At 43.3% G+C, this 17,857-nt stretch overlaps 1 protein-coding gene across 1 annotated transcript in view; it reads left to right on the top strand.

Annotated features, from left to right (window-relative positions):
- DOCK2 (dedicator of cytokinesis 2) overlaps positions 1–17,857 on the top strand; it is a 1,824,799-nt gene that overhangs the window by 1,416,830 nt on the left and 390,112 nt on the right. The window lies entirely within an intron of this gene.

Here is a 17,857-nt window from a genome sequence, read left to right on the forward strand (position 1 = left end):
CATAAGGACAGAGTGCTGACCCAAATTATTTGATGCTATGTTTTATGACCTTAGCCAACAGGCCACTTATTTAAAACGATTGTGCACATATAAGGCCTACATTTGTGAGTACAGGCTCCAAGGTGTGTGAGGGGGCAATGTGGGTTTCCCACTAAGTGCACTTCAAGCTTGATCTTCTCTGTCAAATTAAGCAGATGTTTTTAGGGAATAACTTATGGGCAGCCACATCAGAGATCTGCCAATGTCCGTGGATTGGCCCTACCCATGACGAGATAGGCAGCAGTGTGTGTTCTGGTCCAGGTGAGATATCACCAAACTGGTGCTGGAGATATTCTACTGAAAAATAAAATAAACTGGCACTAGAGGGCAACGTTGTATTGTATTCAGCTTTAGCATATTAAAAGCCCATACCTCTTGCCCTCCACAGCTGGTGATGTCGTTCAGAGTTTTGTTTCACAAAGGAGAGTAGATGATTTTGACAACAAGTCAAATGAATTATATAGCCCAATACCCCAAGCAGAGGCAAAATCCATTTATGTGCAGAACTGCAGGCTGAGCTATCAAGAAGGATTTTCTTTTTACCTATACCTTCTTCACCATTAGTACTTAGTGCTGGCAGTGACAGCCTTTCACCAGATTCTCTGTACTGAAAGGTGCGACATAAAGAAAAGCCTCTCCTGCCAATCACATTAAAGTAGTTTTTCAATTGTTGTAGCCTCAAAAGTCTGCATATATGGAGCTGAAAATTGAGTTAATTAGTAAATTGATATTTCCAAAACATAACTTCTTTATGTCCAACCCAACCCAAGCCCAATTCTAACAGCTAATTTGTCTAAAACAACTGAATGGATTTACACCAAATCAAACAAAGGCACTTCCTTAAGCAATGGTCTATGTTCATGCCAAATTTAATGCAATTCAGTCACCTGTTTTTTCAGTCAGCTGTTCTTCGTCAAGCAGGGGCCGAGTAAAAGGGGGTCCCAAAACGCGTTTTCCCCATGTTCATTTCCGTAGGAAACTTTAGACACGGCTACAGCCTGAACTGCTGAACTGATAGAAAAACCCTGACCCCCTAGGCCTGGTCAGGGGGTCCCACAGGGCCCCCCAGGGCCCAATAAAGATTTTAAAATTAAAAAGAATCAGCGGAAGTCGCATAGGGTCCACAAATCCCGCCCCAAAAAAAGATATATCTAAGCCCCTGGTGGGCCAGGTCCTGGGGGCAATTGTAATTAGATATGTGGGGGACCGCGGGGGTTCCCGCAGCCCTGGGAACCGCCACCTCCGCGGGGCTATTTTTTTTAAGTGCGGGGAGCCACACGCTCCCCCACAGTCCCGGGGACAGCCACCAACCCGAGGTTTTAAAAAAAAATAAAGAAATATTTAAACCAGTGATGTCAAAATGGAAATTAACTTTTACTTGTTAAAGAGCAAAGCCAGTGCTTAATTTGTGCCGGTGCTTAGCACCAGCACTTAATTATCAAGGCCGGGGCTACACGCATTGCTGCACGTCATTGACGTTAATAATAATTGACCTCACTACTGGACTTAGCAGTGTCACTGTTGTGTTATGGAACACGTCCGCAGTAACTGCTGTCTGCTGAGCTCTTCCGTCTGTCTCTCGAGTCCCGACAGTTGAGTTTCCCGAGTGACGGAGTGTGAGTCAGTCCCCACTGTCCCACACAGTCAGTACTCCAGGCGAAGTGTTTTGTGGGCGCGCTGGCCCGGCTGTACAGTGAGCCTCAGCCTGCCTGGCCTGCTGTCCTGGATGAGCCTGAGCCAAGAGGAAAATAGAGATTCATGAATGAATCTCCATCTTCTTCTCATCTCATCAATCCAGTACTGCATCAATCTCTGATGATATGTTCCGCGCGGCCCTTAGTTCAGTGTTGCCGCCCGGTTGGCGGGTCGGGACACTTATTTGGGCTGGATTATGCTTCTGCGGGGGTTGGGGCTGTGTGACAGCAGGCAGCGTGCGCAGATTTCAGATTGCGCATTGCCACGCCCCAGCATACTCGCACTGGTCGGCCGCAACCCACCACCGAGTCATGGTGACTGGTTCAACTTCAATCTACGGACGGCCATTCAACTCCCCTGCCAGCGCGACCCGACGACGACGTTGGTTGAGGACTGGCAGCACAGCAGTAGTAGTGTAGCCAGTACCGGCAACAGCTACAGCACCAGGTGAGGCCGACAGGCTCACAGGCCTGGCCCAGTGCTCTAATCAGTTAATAACTCACGCACGGCAGTGGACTGTCTGCACTTTACAATCGGTGTGTGTCCGCGTTATGGCTTTGTTGTGGTTTCTAAGACTAACGGACCCCCACTCTCCCCCCCAACGTTCCCTTGACCCTCCACCCCTCACTCGTTGATAAAGTGTATTACTGAAGAAAGTAAGAGCACCCACCTGGCAGATTGTCAGCCGTAGTTGTTCACCTCTGGCCTTTAAGTGTTCACGCAGTAATATAAAAAAAACAAAGCCAATGTATTTTATTTTTAACGCAAACACGTTTTGTACAGCTTTCAAGTAATCCGAGCTGAACCTCTAAGTTTAAGTAGTAGTAGAAGTTAGTTAAGTAACTTAACTAGTAGCAACGTAGCTTAGCCGCCATGTGCCCACCGCCCATGCCATGATGATCATCATGAATGTTGCCAGGCAAGAAGAGAATGGAGATTCATGATGATGTGATGAATCTTCTTCTCAATCTTACATGTTAGTGTCGGCCGCGGCCATTAGTTCAGTGTTGCCGGCCCGGTGGGCGGGTCAGGACACTGATTTGGGCTGGATTTTGGTTCTGCGAGGGCTGGGGTTGTGTGGCAGCAGGCAACGTGTGCAGTTTCATTTTTTCAGAGTGCGCATTGCTGCCAGTGCCACGCCCCAGCATACCCGCAGGGCCGCACCCCACCACCGACCGAGTCGTCTCTGTCTGAGTGCCACTGCCAGCCAGCACGACTTGACGACGACGTTGGCACTGAGGATTCAGGACTGGCAGCAGTAGAAGTAAAGTAGCCACTACTAGCCACCGCCGGTACCGCTGTGGCAACAGCACCAGGTGAGGCTGGCAGGTCTAGTGCCCTAATCAGTTATTAAAACAGCAGCCTAATGCATTGCAGTGCACTGTCTGCAGCTAGTGTGTGTCACGGGCCGGCCGCCCGCCCGGATGTTTTGAAAACGTTTTTTTTTCTCAAACTATTCAGACTCAATGGTCAGATATCATCCAGCCAGGCCATTCAGACACTACCGGGGTCCAGGACACAACAGGCAGGGATATCTCCATGAGGCCCCTACTCTGCTTCTTATTTGGGCCTTCACTCCATGTCAAAAGTCATGTCTCAAAGAGGCATGAATTTCACTATTAAGCCAGGAGAAGATTAACCCGTCGCCGTCTGAGCCTAGACAAATGTGGTTTTGGTTTTGACTTAGGTTTTGTTTCAGAGCTTCCTGAGGCAGGGGAATGAAAAAAAGGTACACATTGTGTTACATCATAAATAATATGAACAAAGTACAGTGCAGGAACATTGATTTAATGCAGTCAATTTGTCATTGATCACAAACAGGTGACACCTGTGAAAACTGCTGACGTAACACAAAACGGCGGCCCTCTTGTAAAATGTATTGCAGTCTGAAATTACTGCCACCTGTGGTGTAGCTGGCAGGACATTTCCAGCAGCTACCCGGGGCCTTGGTTTTGGAGCACCTACCACATTACTACCGGTGTCGATGTTAGATCCCGCAGGGACCTCCCTAGTGCATCCATTTTATTTTAAACAGATGATATTGCTGCTTGTGTGTATCCTTGGTGGTGGTCCCCTCTCCTTCAGTGAGCTAATTCTTGCTGACTGCTGCTGATCGGTTGTCAATAATTCATCTGCAGGAGATGAAGCTTCACTGTGGTGGTGTGGCATGTGATGACATATATGCTAGCCCTCTGTTTTACGTGGGCCAAGCGGGGTGGGGAGGATTCGGAAACCCAACAATTTACTCTATATCCAGCGAGATACCCATTTGTGGAAATTGTGCAGTAGGAAAAATGCCAGACATTAATTCTGCACCATTTCAAGCACATTCATAATAAGGATAGGTGCAAATTTTTATAAAGTTTCAAATTTTGAAGGTGGAGGCAACATTTGTGGTTTGACGGAGGTAAACAGCTATATTTCTCGACTAATTGATAATTAAGAATAATATCATCCATCATAGTAGGGAAGCAAGTTAAAACAGCTTCATTTGAGCAGGTGGTTTCCAGTGCTTAGCACCGGCACTTAATCATCAACACTGGCACTTGAGCACCAGTTAAGGACATATTAATGTTTGGTAGACACAGAAAGATTAAGTGAGTCGCCCATAATCATACAGTTGTTGAGCGGATGCCAAGACTCGAATCTGGTTCCCCAGCTCCAAAGACAGCAGCTCTGGCCATCAGGCCACATCCTCTCTGCCCACTTGTAAGGTTTGTTGGTGCTGTGTTAGGCAGAGCTATCAGGAGAAATGGGCTGGTCGACGCTGCCTCCTGATGAGAGCCCCGGCACGTCTTTTTTTCACAAATTAAGCACTGTTTTTTCCACCCCAAGTAGCTTTTCTAAAAGGGGGGACGATCAGGTTCCTTGCATGGCCTGATCGGAGCGTCCTTGCTGGAACATACCATTTTAGTTTATTTTTTAAATGGTCTGGCCCAAGTCCATGTAAAGATTTATAGGCTCAGCAGAGATCCTTGAAACTGCATCTTTGTTTGACTGGCAGCCAATGCAGTTTCCTAATTGATTCTCTTGCTGACTCATGCTTCGGAATTTTGCAAAGGACGCGAGCTGCGGTGTTTTGCAATACCTGAAGCCTCTTAACGAGTCCTACTGCAAGTGTGCGGTACATACTATTGCAGTAATCAATCCTCGTTAGAATTAGTACCATTGCTACCGTTTTGATCAGTTCAGGGGAAAAAAAATGTCTATTCTGAGAGCCGGACTCTATGGTCCAGTTGAAGGCACAAAGCCAAAACGCATAGACTGTCCATTTTTTTGCACAATGGTGGTTAAATAAATACTTGTAAAAAAAGAAGAATCTACCTGTCTAGACCCTTCTTCGTGGTGCAGTGAAGTCCTTGCTGTGCGGAGGCTTAGAGAACATGAAGATATTTACACGGTGGCTGCGCTGCACATCACAAGTACTCAGGGATCAAGGTGAAGCGGCTGACCCACTTTTCTCAGCCGATCGTTTAAGTGTATACATCAGCAGATGCGTCTGCCATGCTACACCTGAAGAAATGCCCATCTGGCATCCGGTGAAAACTGAAGGAGACGCGGAACACAGTGAATAGACACATCGGTGAGTATGGGAGGCGGGGGGAAGCACTGTGAGCGACGACCCATTGCGTTACGTAGGTGACACGAGGGAGCCACTTCCATGCCAAGACCCGTGTCACGGAAAACCTCTGTAGTTACTAGCCACACCGGGGAGCAACATAACAAGATTTAGTAACAGTGGCCCGCTGGTGATCGCGTACTCATGAACAACTCATAACAATTGAAACAAAACAGAACTGTGAGTGGCATTTCCCTGATTCTCGCACTTCCTGAGAAGTAATGCGAGAGCGAAGAAGAGAACTAACATGTCGGATTTTGTTAAAAATATATTAAGAATTTAAAGAAAAACGCACCGTGTGCAAAAAAGAGAAATTTAGTACCCACTTTTAAAAATTAATCATGGCAGAAAGAAGCAGGAATCGCACACAATGAGCAAATGAATTACTTGATTACAAGATGGTAGCCAGGGGAGGTACCAACACCCGGGACACCCAAGTTGAAGGAGGAAGGAAAACTATCCTTGGCATTGTCAGAGAACTACAACAGAACAGGATCGTTGAAGTCAACAAATGGTGGGAGAAAACCACCCTTGATAAATATATTGAATTCAAGAGAGTGCCAAGGGGCCTAAGGATCCTAATAATGCCAACATTGAATGACTTAGACCTAGATTTAATTAAACAATTGTAAACACACACCAACGAATGCTCATTCAAACTAATGAGGACCTTGATTATACATGCTGAAAGGAAATTAGAAGTCACAATTGAAAAAAATCAAACAACTGGAAGAGGAGCTCGACAAACTCCCAGAGAATGAGGAGAAAAAGGAACTATTAGAGTCCATGGAGAAGAAAATAAGTAAGCATGAGGCAGACATGGAAAAACGAAAGGCCAGCAAATTTAAGTGGGATCGAATCGACTATGCAAGTGGTCATATATATACATTTGCAAAAAAATTTGATTAACTGAGGAACAGAGTCGTAATGGACAAATGTGTGGGATATGAAACAACTGGCACAGTGGACAGCGCAGATCTGAGCTGATGAGGAACAGAGTACCTCGAATCTGGTTTGTTTCGGGGAGATGAGATTGATCTAGATGGTCACGCGACAAAGAGGAAGAGGAACAATGTTGGGAAGGGGACAAAGCTAAGCCCAATTAGAAGAAGCAGAAACACAACAAAGAACAACAGAGAAAGAGGAAAGACACAGCAAACATAATGAAAAAACGTATTAAAAAAGACTTGGTTATCAACATCTCCCCCAAATATTTAAGTCTAGATCAAATACGTTTACTGAACAAAGGACTGTCTTTCTGCCCCAACCAAGACATGGATCTACCGAACATTCGTATTGATCTATATAAATTTTGTCACATATTGAAACTCAATAAACATTATGAGGAGAAACCACGAAATCAAATTTCAAGAATACCGTCCACAACCGAAATCTCACTGCTAAATCAAAGAGATATCCTAACACTAAGAACACTGAATGGTTTGGAAGAAAATCTTGAACAACGGAGTCCAGCAATGGATCAACATGTAGAAGCAATGTACAAGTCTGTCAAAATATGGGCTTCTCTGAGTGGAGAGAAGGAGGCTGTGGACTCAAAGCGCAATCCACTTTTTGTCCACAACTCCCACCAGGGAATAATATAGATCTATTTCAGGAACTAATGGTGGAAGATATCAACAAATTATTGTCTCCTAGATCAAAGTCAAGATTCAAAGAAAAAAATGGAATCTAACACCAGGGGAACATAAGGCCCTAAAAGAATTGAGAGATGACCCACACATCATAATTAAGGCCTCAGACAAGGGAGGTAATATCGTCGTACAAGATCTTAGAAACTACATGGATGAAGCAAACAGACAAATCTAGAACAAAGATAATTATGAACACCTGGACGTAAATCCAATTGAGATATGGAGCCAGGAGTACCACCTAAAGCTACAGCAATGGAAAGATCGGGGATTGATCGACTTTGAGAAGTATGCACTTAAAGGTGAACCATTCTATCATAGCGACCATATACTTCTTACCTAAAACACATAAGTCTATCATCAATCCACCAGGAAGGCCGATCGTGAGTTCAATTGGATGCCTTTTGGAGAAAACATCACGCTTCCTAATGGGCTATGTTACATCTCTACCATCTCACTTGAAAGACACAACTGACTTCCCAAAGAAAATCCAGGGCATCCAATGGGGTGACGGATTCATTATGGCCACAATAGATGTATGTTCCTTGTATACATCAATTCAACATTCAGATGGAATCAAAGCTCTCCAACAGTTCTTAAAAACAAGATCAGTGAGCTTTTTGGAACACTCAGAAATGCTCCTTGATATGCTATCATACTGCCTAACACACAACATCTTTCTTGTTAATGGGGAGCTCTTTTTACAGAAACAGGGAACGGCAATGGGTACATCATTTGCCCCCACATATGCGAACTTACTCATGGGAGTGTGGGAGACGGATGTACTAGCTAGCAGACATAAGTCCACCATCAAGATCTGGGAAGGAGAACATCAGGACTTAAAGAATGTCATTGAATCACTGAACAAAAATCATTTTAACTCAAAATTCACATCCACAGCTAGAAGAAAGAGTGTGATATACTTGGATGTGGAAGTTTTCATCAAGAATAAAAAAATCGGCACTAAAATACACCAGAAAGCGACTGTAGCAGTATACTCCACAACAATAGTGGGCATCCGCAGCATCTAAAGTGGAGTATACCTTACGGACAAAAGTTACGGGTAAAAAGAAATTGTTCAGAACTGAACGATGCTGAACAACAACTTGATGAAATGAGTGCTCATTTTCTGGAGAGAGGCTACCCACTAGAAGTAATTAAAACAGCCAGAGCTCAGGTCAACTTGAAATCAAGAGAAACCTTACTAGTGTTACAACAGGAGGATCTGGCAAGACAAGATGAAGAGGATGGGACAACACGATTAATTGTTGATTTTAGCAATGATAACAAAGAACTGAAAAAGATTGTCAAAAAGAACTGGAATATCCTTGTGCTGGATGAGACACTGAGAAAAAACTGTCACCTCATCCCAGCATAACATACAGAAAAACAGCTTCTTTAGGGGATATTCTTACATGCAGTCATTTTGAAAACAAGGAACCGAAGAAAACAACTTGGTTGAACATCCCTGGACTTTGGAGGTGTTTGAAATGAAAGGCATGTGAATATGGTCAGAATACATCAACATTTAAACTACAGGATGGTAAAGTCAAACATATCTCTGACCATATCACATGCGAGTTCAAATATGTGGTCTATATTCTGGAATGTCCCTGTATAAAACAATACGTTGGGAGTACGATTAACAAACTAAAACTAAGGATACTCCAGCACCTGCGAGCTATCAAGAATAAAGACTTTTCTTATCCCATCTCCAAACATTTTTTTGAACACCACTCTAGTAATGATCAACATGAAATATTTTGCCATTAAAATCATGCCCTTCCAAAGTCGAGGATGTGACAGAACATTGGAATTAAAGAAAATGGAGTCTCGATATATCCTAGCAATCGGGACTGAAAATCCTTTTGTCCATGATCTGGATTCTGAGCTCCTTATACATCTACAATGATAACAAAGCAGGAACTGATAATGATATGTTATTTTGACAAGCACAAATGTAAACTGGGGACTCACCTCCTTTGTTAATACAGGGACTAAACTGAGAGATCGGACATCGAGAGAGAAAGAGCAAAAACATCATATAAGAGGAAATCATGTAAATGTATTTGTAGAGGAGGGGGAAAGGAGTGATTCTATCTTTTGCTAACAATTAATTAAACACCTGTCTTGGGAATTTGACATATAAACTAAAACAAGCCTTCTTATCCATCTTAAAGAGACTTTACTTGATCAGAGTCGAAATGTATTCACTAGTTTAATTTGAATATGAAAATGATACTTCCAAATGTTTTATATATAACACATATACACATACTACATATAGAATTAGTGAATACATCATGTATACTCTGATCTTAATAATTTAATACATTAATTATTTATTTCTCTCTATATGGATGTTTCTATACTGACAGAAAGCTTAAATTCTTAGCAATCAGGTATACTTCCTTTGAGTTATTTTCACCAAATCGGTGTCCCCATGCTGTTCTGTATTGAATCTTTAGCTCCTTTATAGATCCTAGTACTTTACGGTTGTAGGACTTTTATGGGTTTTTTCTCGATCAGTGGATTTTTCTTTTGAAAATCTCTGTTTATATTTTTAATGGTTACATATTCTTTGATTTTATTGATGAACTAGATGGATTGTTTGCACATATGCAAGCGACTCTATGAACTAACAGAGTAACTAACTATTGCTGCTACTTAAAGCTCTATTCCCCTCTTTTATGACATTGTGTAAAACTGGGACTTTGTAAATGACTTGTACAGACTGCCTTATAATTCATTGCAAAAAATAACAAAATAACCCAACACTGCTTTTCCCCCCTCCCCTTCCCCCTTACACCTTCCCCTATCCCCCCTCCCTTTTCCTACCCTCTCTTTCCTCCTCCTCCTCCACCCTTGGTTTGCACTCACCCTTTTTTACGCCTTTGCACATTACTTATGACGTTTTGTACAAATTGTCTTGTGATTCAATGCACTCTTTTGCACCTGCACTTTTTGAAACATATGCATTTGCACTTTCCGCCATGAAATGTTTCTTAAAAAAATGTTCAAAAATGTTCACTAATGTACTTTACAGTTAGTGAAATGTGGAAAATTTGCACTTGCACTGTTTGAAAAATAAGCATTTGCACTTCCTGCCATGAATTTTTTTAAAAATATTTAAAAAATGTTCACTAATGCAATTTACAGCAAGTGAAATGTGGAAAAATGGCAGATATATATCGCCACCACGGAACTAAGTGGGTTAACAGTCTAGTATCTGCACAAGAAGTAGAAACCAATGAGGGACTTGAATGGGCACTTGTCACTTTAAAATGGTGATCTAGACAGCCGGACTCTATGGTCCAGTTCAAGGCACAGAGCCGAAACGCGTAGACCCTCCATGTTTTTGCACAATGGTGGTTAAATAAATACTTGTAAAAAGAAGAAGCTACCTGTCTAGACCCTTCTTCGTGGTGCCCTGAGGTCCTTGCTGTGTGGAGGCTTGGAGAACGTGAATATATATATATATATATATATATATATATATATATATATATATATATATATATATATATATATATATATATATATATATATATTTATAGTATCTACTGGCAGTTGCCAGTAGATAGTTATAGTTAGGACCGTGTTTCCATAGAAAAATCCGCAACATTCTATTTGGAATAACTTTGGCGCCGGTCGACGAATCCTCGCGAAATTTTCAAGACTAATGGGGCGCTACGCTCCGCTCCTACCCTGTAAGCTCGGGGGATTCGTCAAGCGGGGGCTGAGAAAAAAGGGGGGTCCCAAAACGCGTTTTCCCCATGCATTTTCCCATAGGACCTTTAGTCCGAGCTACAGCCCGAACGGCTGAACAGAATTACTTGAAATTTGGCAGAGAGGTAGTCCTCAGGTCAAGGATGTGCCTTTTGTAGGTCTGGTGTAAATCTGTTCAGTAGGTCCTGAGAAAATAGCATTTAAATCAATATAAATATCTGTAAGCGCGCTCCGTGCGCTTACCGTAAGCTTACCGTACGTGTACTGTGCCGTGCGCGAGCTCAATTCTGATTGGTGGTTACATGACTGTAAACATTCGAATCGGTCGAAATCAGGAAGTGTCGGCCGCCATTTTCTGTCTCTCGCACTGAGAAACAAAGGTGGGGAACGTGAAAAGGGGGCAACGAAGACAGTTGCAGACCCACTAGTGTTTGTCAGGGGGTCCAAGAAGGACCCAAAAGTACGAAAAATACATTTAATAATTTTAAAAAAAAATCGCGGAGTGCGCGTACGGTAAGCTTACCGTACGCGCACGGCAAAAAAAAATAAAAAAATAAATAAAGAAGTAACAATCACATTTATTAAATAAATTAAAGGACCCACAAAGGAGAAAAAAACAAATGTTACTGTGTAAAAAAAAGCGAGGCGCGCACGGCATGCACTGCGCAACGTGGGCGCCCGGTGCGCAGTGCATGCCGGGTGTGCGCACAGTGAAAAACCAGAAAAAAAAATAAAAAATAAATACATAACTTAGCATTTAAAAAACCGTACAAATTCACTGAAAAAACCATAGGTTTCACACACGTTATAGTTAGGAATTATCACTTACAAAACCTTGCAAATTCACTTAAAAAACCATAGGTTTCACACATGTTATAGTTAGCTGTACATTTCACTCGTAAAAAACCAATGAAATTCCACGTTATAGTTAGATCAGGTAACTATAACTTGCGCGACCGCAATCCACAATGTGTAATTTCAGATGTCATCATTGATGTCATGAGTGATGTCACTGACCATGTCATGAGTGATGTAATATGTGACGTCATGAGCAGTTTATTGTGGGCGCGCAAGTTATAGTTACCTGATCTAACTATAACGTGGAATTTCATTGGTTTTTTACGAGTGAAATGTACAGCTAACTATAACATGTGTGAAACCTATGGTTTTTTAAGTGAATTTGCAAGGTTTTGTAAATGATAATTCCTAACTATAACGTGTGTGAAACCTATGGTTTTTTCAGTGAATATATATATATATTATCTACTGGCGGTCGCCAGTAGATAGTTATAGTTAGGACCGTGTTTCCCTAGGAAATCCGCAACATTCTATTTGGAATAACTTTGGCGACGGTTGACGAATCCTTGCGAAATGTTCAAAATAGGTGGGGCGCTCCGCTCTGCTCCTACCCTGAAAGTCTCGGGGGGATTCATCAAGGGGGGCTGAGAAAAAAGGGGGGTCCCAAAACGCGTTTTCCCCATGCAATTTTCCATAGGGACCTTTAGTCCAAGGTACAGCCCGAACGGCTGAACAGAATTACTTGAAATTTGGCAGAGAGGTAGTCCTCAGCTCAGGGAAGTGCCTTTTGCAGGTCTGGTGTCAATCTGTTCAGTAGTTCCTGAGAAAATCAAAAGTAAAATCATATATATATGTGGGCGGAGCCTAACCACACATCTCATCCTGAGATCTGATTGGCTGTCAGCACTTCATCCAAGAAGTGTTGGCAGCCATCTTGGGACCAATATACATGATAGCACCTCATTAAAAAGCATTGCAGTTAATAGAAGGTTTTAAGACTTTAGTTACATTATAAATCATTTGTTGATGGTACCATACTCATTTTAGGAATTGTGGTATGTTCTAAGGTGATTTCACCATGTGAAAAAGCCTTCTGCTGGGATATCATGATTGAGAGAAAAATATTTTCTCATGCTTTTCCCACAGAGGTTTGGAAGGTGATCTCTAAGCTAAACTGAGTGCTTATTTTCTGTAAATTCACATTATCTTTCTCAGTCATGTGAGAATGAAGTCTGACATTCTCAGTAAAACATGTACATCCAACAAGGGCAGAGACTGTCAGTTGATTCCTTTGTGTTCTACTGCAGCTTCCCAGAGTGTTCCAAAGAACAACTAGAGCGCTAACAGTCCTACTTATGATAAACGTATGGCACACCTGAAGCCATCTTGCTTGGATTAAAGTGGTAACTCTTAAAACATTTAATTTAAAAAGGAACAAAATGAGGGGGTTCATTTTTCCATAACAAGTATGATTAGTGCTGCAGAAAGAAAAACTAGGGCACATTTTGACTTCTGAAATCCTCTTTTATTTCATTAAAGAATTCTGACATGCAGACTGAAACATGCACTTTCAATACCAGCAGCAGTTTTCCCTGGTGAGCAGTAGCTTTACTACAGTGATCTAATGAGCAAAAAGAGTGCTAACATTCTGAATTTATGGCAAATGTGTGACACATCTGAATGCCTTCTTGATGGAATCAAAGTAAAAAACTGAAAGTATTTCCTATTGAGGAGACTGCAGTAAATGAGGAAATTAGGAAACTTCATAACAAATAAGTCTCCCAAGATGGCCACCAGAGACAAAAGAGCCCAAATGTAGCCCAAATATCACCCAGAAGTAGCGCAAGTATAGCCCAATGACAGAATGTCCCAGAGTGTTCTTAAAAACAACTAGAGCGCTTACTGTCTTCATTATGACAAAAGTATGGCACACCTGAAGCCATCTTGATTGGAATAAACTGGTAACACTTAAAACATTTAATTTAAAAAGGAACACAATGAGGGTGTTCATTTTGCCATAGAAATTATGATTAATGCCGAAGAAAGAAAATGAGGGCACATTTTGAGTGACTTCTCAAATCCTCTTCTATTTCATTAAAAAATTCTGACATGCAGACTGAAACATGCACTTTTAATACCAGGAGCAGACTTCCATGGTGAACAGTAGTTTTACTACAGTGATTTAATGAGCAACTAGAGTGCTAACTTTCAGAATTTATGGCAAATGTGTGACATATCTGAATACCTTCATGATGGAATCAAAGTAAAAAACTGAAAGCATTTCCTACTGAGGAGACTGCAGTACATGAGGAAATTAGGAAACTTCATAACAAATAAATCTCCCAAGAAGGCCACCGGAGACAAAAGAGCCCAAATGTAGCCCAAAATCACTAAAGATGTAGCCCAAATATAGCCCAATGACAGAAGTGTGCAAAACACTTATTATTTTGTGTTTTTGCAGTGTTATATAGTGCAGACTTGTCAGGTATTGGAGTGCTTTACATGAGCATTGGTTACATCACACAAGAACACATTCATTTTGGTTGTAGACATGGGGAGACTAAGTGATTTGACCAGAATCACAGAATGTCGAGCTAAAGCAGAAACTCCAACCTGGTTCCCCAGTTGCAAAGTCTGCAGTTCTGGAAGTAACACCACATCCTCTCCCCTAAGTGCAACATTTAATCAAGTGGTCAACTGGATAAAAAAACATAAAGATAACAAATAATTTAAGAGTGCTTTGTCGCTATTTGAAAACTCAGAAAATATGTCCTTATTTTAGTCTTTTGGAGCACTAACCATAATTTTGATGCCAATAAGACACTCTCATATATGTAATTTCTAAAGGAAATGCTCTAGGTATTACAGTTTTGATTACATCAAGATGACGTCAGGCGTTCCACACTTTTGTAATGAATATAGAATGTTAGCAATCTAGTTGTTGATTAGGATACTGTTGAGAGGCAGAGGCCAGGGGCACGGACTCTGAAAATTGAAGGCAGGTAGGAGGGTGCAAAGGCAACAATTTAACCCCACTGAGCAGGCAGGAAGGGCTGTGGCAGCACAACAGACTATGGAGGGCAGTGGAAAGGGGGGCAGGGGCAACAAACCAACAATACAGGACTTGCAAGAGAGGCTGTGGCAATGTAATAGACCATTGTGGGCAGAAGGAAGAGGCAATGGTAGTACAACCATACATGCCAACAGACCCGATTCAGCCAGGAAACGTCCAATGTTTTTAAGCTCAAATGGGCTTTATTTGATCTGTCTCCTGCCTACAATCTCCTCTTTTTCCAATGTAACTCAAAGGGGAAAATCAATACCCCATTTTGTTTTCAAAATCTCCCTCTTACCAAGTTCAAAATGTTCGCAAGTATGGTACATTGGATCATGGAAGGAAATGGGGTAGGGACATGGACTTGGATAACAGAGGACAGGAGGGACATGGAGAGGTGCACCAAACTGACCCTGCAGGGCAGGCATCAGGGTTTGCAGCAGCACAATACACCACACAGGGCATGCGGGACGGGAGTGCAGCACAACAATCCATAGAAAGCAAGAGGGAGGGGACAGGACCATGCACATGGACAACAGAGAACAGAGGGGCAAGAGGCAATGGTAGCTAGCTGACCATAATGGACAGACAGGAGAGAAAGCTGCAGCATAACAGACCATAAAGGGCAGGAGGGACGGATCAGGGGCATTACAATGGAACAGACAAGCCAGGAAGGAGGGAGTAGGGGTCTGCACATGTAAACAGAGGGCTGGGGGCAAGAGGGCAGGGCAGGAGCAGCAAGATAGCCATGGAGGTCAGGCAGGATGGGCACTAGAAGCAAGACACACCATGAAGAGCAACAGTGAGACTGTGATGGCATACACACAGACCATGGAGGGAAGGTGGGAGGGGGTCAGGGGCAGCTAACTGACCACACAGGGAAGGTGGGAGGGGCCATGGCAGCACAGAAGACCATGCATGGCAAGTGGGAGGGTTAGTGGCAGCACAATGGCTATGATGGGCAAGAAGGAGGGTGCAGGGGCATGCACAAAGGACGATGGAGGATAGAAGGGAGGGTCAGGACCTGTGCACAGACAAGAAAGTTCAGGGGAAGGGGCCTCACAACAGACCGCACGGGGCAGGCAGGAGGAGCAGTTGCAGCACAACAGACCAGGAAGGGCAGAAGGGTGTGGCAGTACAATGGGCCATGTAGGACAGGAAGAAGAGGATAGGGGCATGGCATGTGGACAGGCAGGGTGGAGGTGGCAGGGACAGGTTACAGTCATCTGACAATGCTAGGCAGGTGGGAGGGGAGTGGCAGCTCAACATAACACTCAGAGTAGATAGGAGTGGCAGGTCCATGGAACATGGTGGGCAAAATGGATGGAGCAGGGGCATGCCCAAAGACATCGGAGGGCAGGGGGAAGGAGAATAGGGGCAGCAAGCTAAGCACAGAGTTTAAGCCGGAGGTCAATGATGGGGCATAGAATTGGGCAATGGAGGGCAGGAGGGGGGGACTGGTACATCATACTAAATTGAGGGCAGTGGCAGCACATCAGACCATGCATGGCAGGAGGGAGGAGGCTAGTCCATGGATTCACACAACAGAGGATAGGGAGGAGGGGGATGGGGAAGCAAGCTAACTGTTCAGAGAAGGCGGGTATTAGGAACTTTATTGTTTTTAAAACATGTGTCTGTGCAAACTACTTAAAATATTAACAAGTATGCAGCATAATCTCACTTTTATTCAGGAAGAAGAGGACGTTTCTGACTGTGACTCCGGGCTCACTTGGCAGAAACACCCCCTGACCCTCCACCCCCTATCGCAAAATGTAATGCCTGTGAAAAGGGTAGGTGAACACAGTGTTATATAGAACATAGTCCTGAGAGCACGATTGAAAATGAAAACTAGATATAGTGTATGGTATAAACTATGCGCCAAAAAGTGTGATATAAGATGAACCGGGCGTGAAATATAATATGCAATACATTGTGCGCAATGCCAGATTCATTGGAGAGCGCGAGATGGCACAGGCACTAGAGCGTGCTATGCGATGTGCGCCTTGAAGTGTAATATGCACAGGGCAGTGCTGTGTAACCTAACTGGTCTCTAAAGTTGTAATATAAAATATGTGCTGGGGAGTGTAATGTTGCATATGCACTGTGACAAAGATATGGATCCCAGATTGTAATATGTATGGCATAGCACTGTGCGTTATAACATAGGCATCGAGGAAGGCACGTTAGATGGGGCAATATAACCCGTGCGAAGACAAGTGTGGCATGACATATTCACGGGGTGGTGTTACAGTGCACATGGGCTAGAGAGTGTCATAGCATATGCACTAGCTGGTGGAATACAACACAGAGGTGTGTGGCACTCGGCAGGCAATGGTGGGTGTAACACAGCATTGGGCTCTGCCAGGTGCGCGCTGTGACTCTCAAGTGATGTTCGTCCCCTTTCCAGAGAGTAAAATAAAAAGTATTACACATCCGGCAGTGGATGTGTGTTTTATTAACCGTGAGGGGGGTTTCTTACATCGTTTTGGTCAAATTTTTGTCGAATCCCCTTTGAATGGCTTGGTGTGCAAGTGTATTAAATGTGCCCGTCAATAGCTACCCATGTTTGTATAAATAAACGACAAGGGTGTCTACCGGGATTAGGCACGGTAGGGCATCAGACATGTCAGAGCTTCACTAGTTGTGTAAATACATTCCACGTGGATTCATTGTATGCATAGTCGCCTTTTAATGAATATCACTCAAATCGTCATGGTGATAGGTACGTACGGTTTGTCCAGCATGTCCTAGGTGTGTCAATAAATATATATATTTTAAAAATAATAAAAAACAGTGGCCGGCCCTGGGGATTGGGGTCAAAAAAATATAATTAGGAGACAGGCCCTGGGGGATGGGGTCATCAGGGCCAATAAATTAGAATAAGAAGGGGAACCACACAGCTCCCCTTCTTAAAAAATTAAAATAAATAAAAGACTGGCATCGTGCCGGAGGCCACGCCACCTCCTTGCAGCACTCAGCAAACGCGCCCCCTGGCGAGTTGTAAGTTGGGGAATTAATCCCTCTTCAATACTGAGGGTCCCTGAGGGCCAACTAGCCCAACAGGCATCTCCAGTATGCGCCATGGAGCTGCGCTGCAGACAGGTGTTCTGAGGCCAAGCCCCTTTTTACACCTCTCTGCAACGCAGCTCTGTGGCGCTTACTGGAGGTACCTAGTGGTCTAGTTTGACCCTAGGGACCCTTAGGATTCAAGGGGACTTAATCTCTCAACTTAGAACAGCCACAGGGCGCGTTTACACAGTGGTGAAGGGAGGG

This window comes from Triturus cristatus, chromosome 7 (genome assembly GCF_964204655.1).
Source record: "Triturus cristatus chromosome 7, aTriCri1.1, whole genome shotgun sequence".
Classification (NCBI taxonomy): Eukaryota; Metazoa; Chordata; class Amphibia; order Caudata; family Salamandridae; genus Triturus; species Triturus cristatus.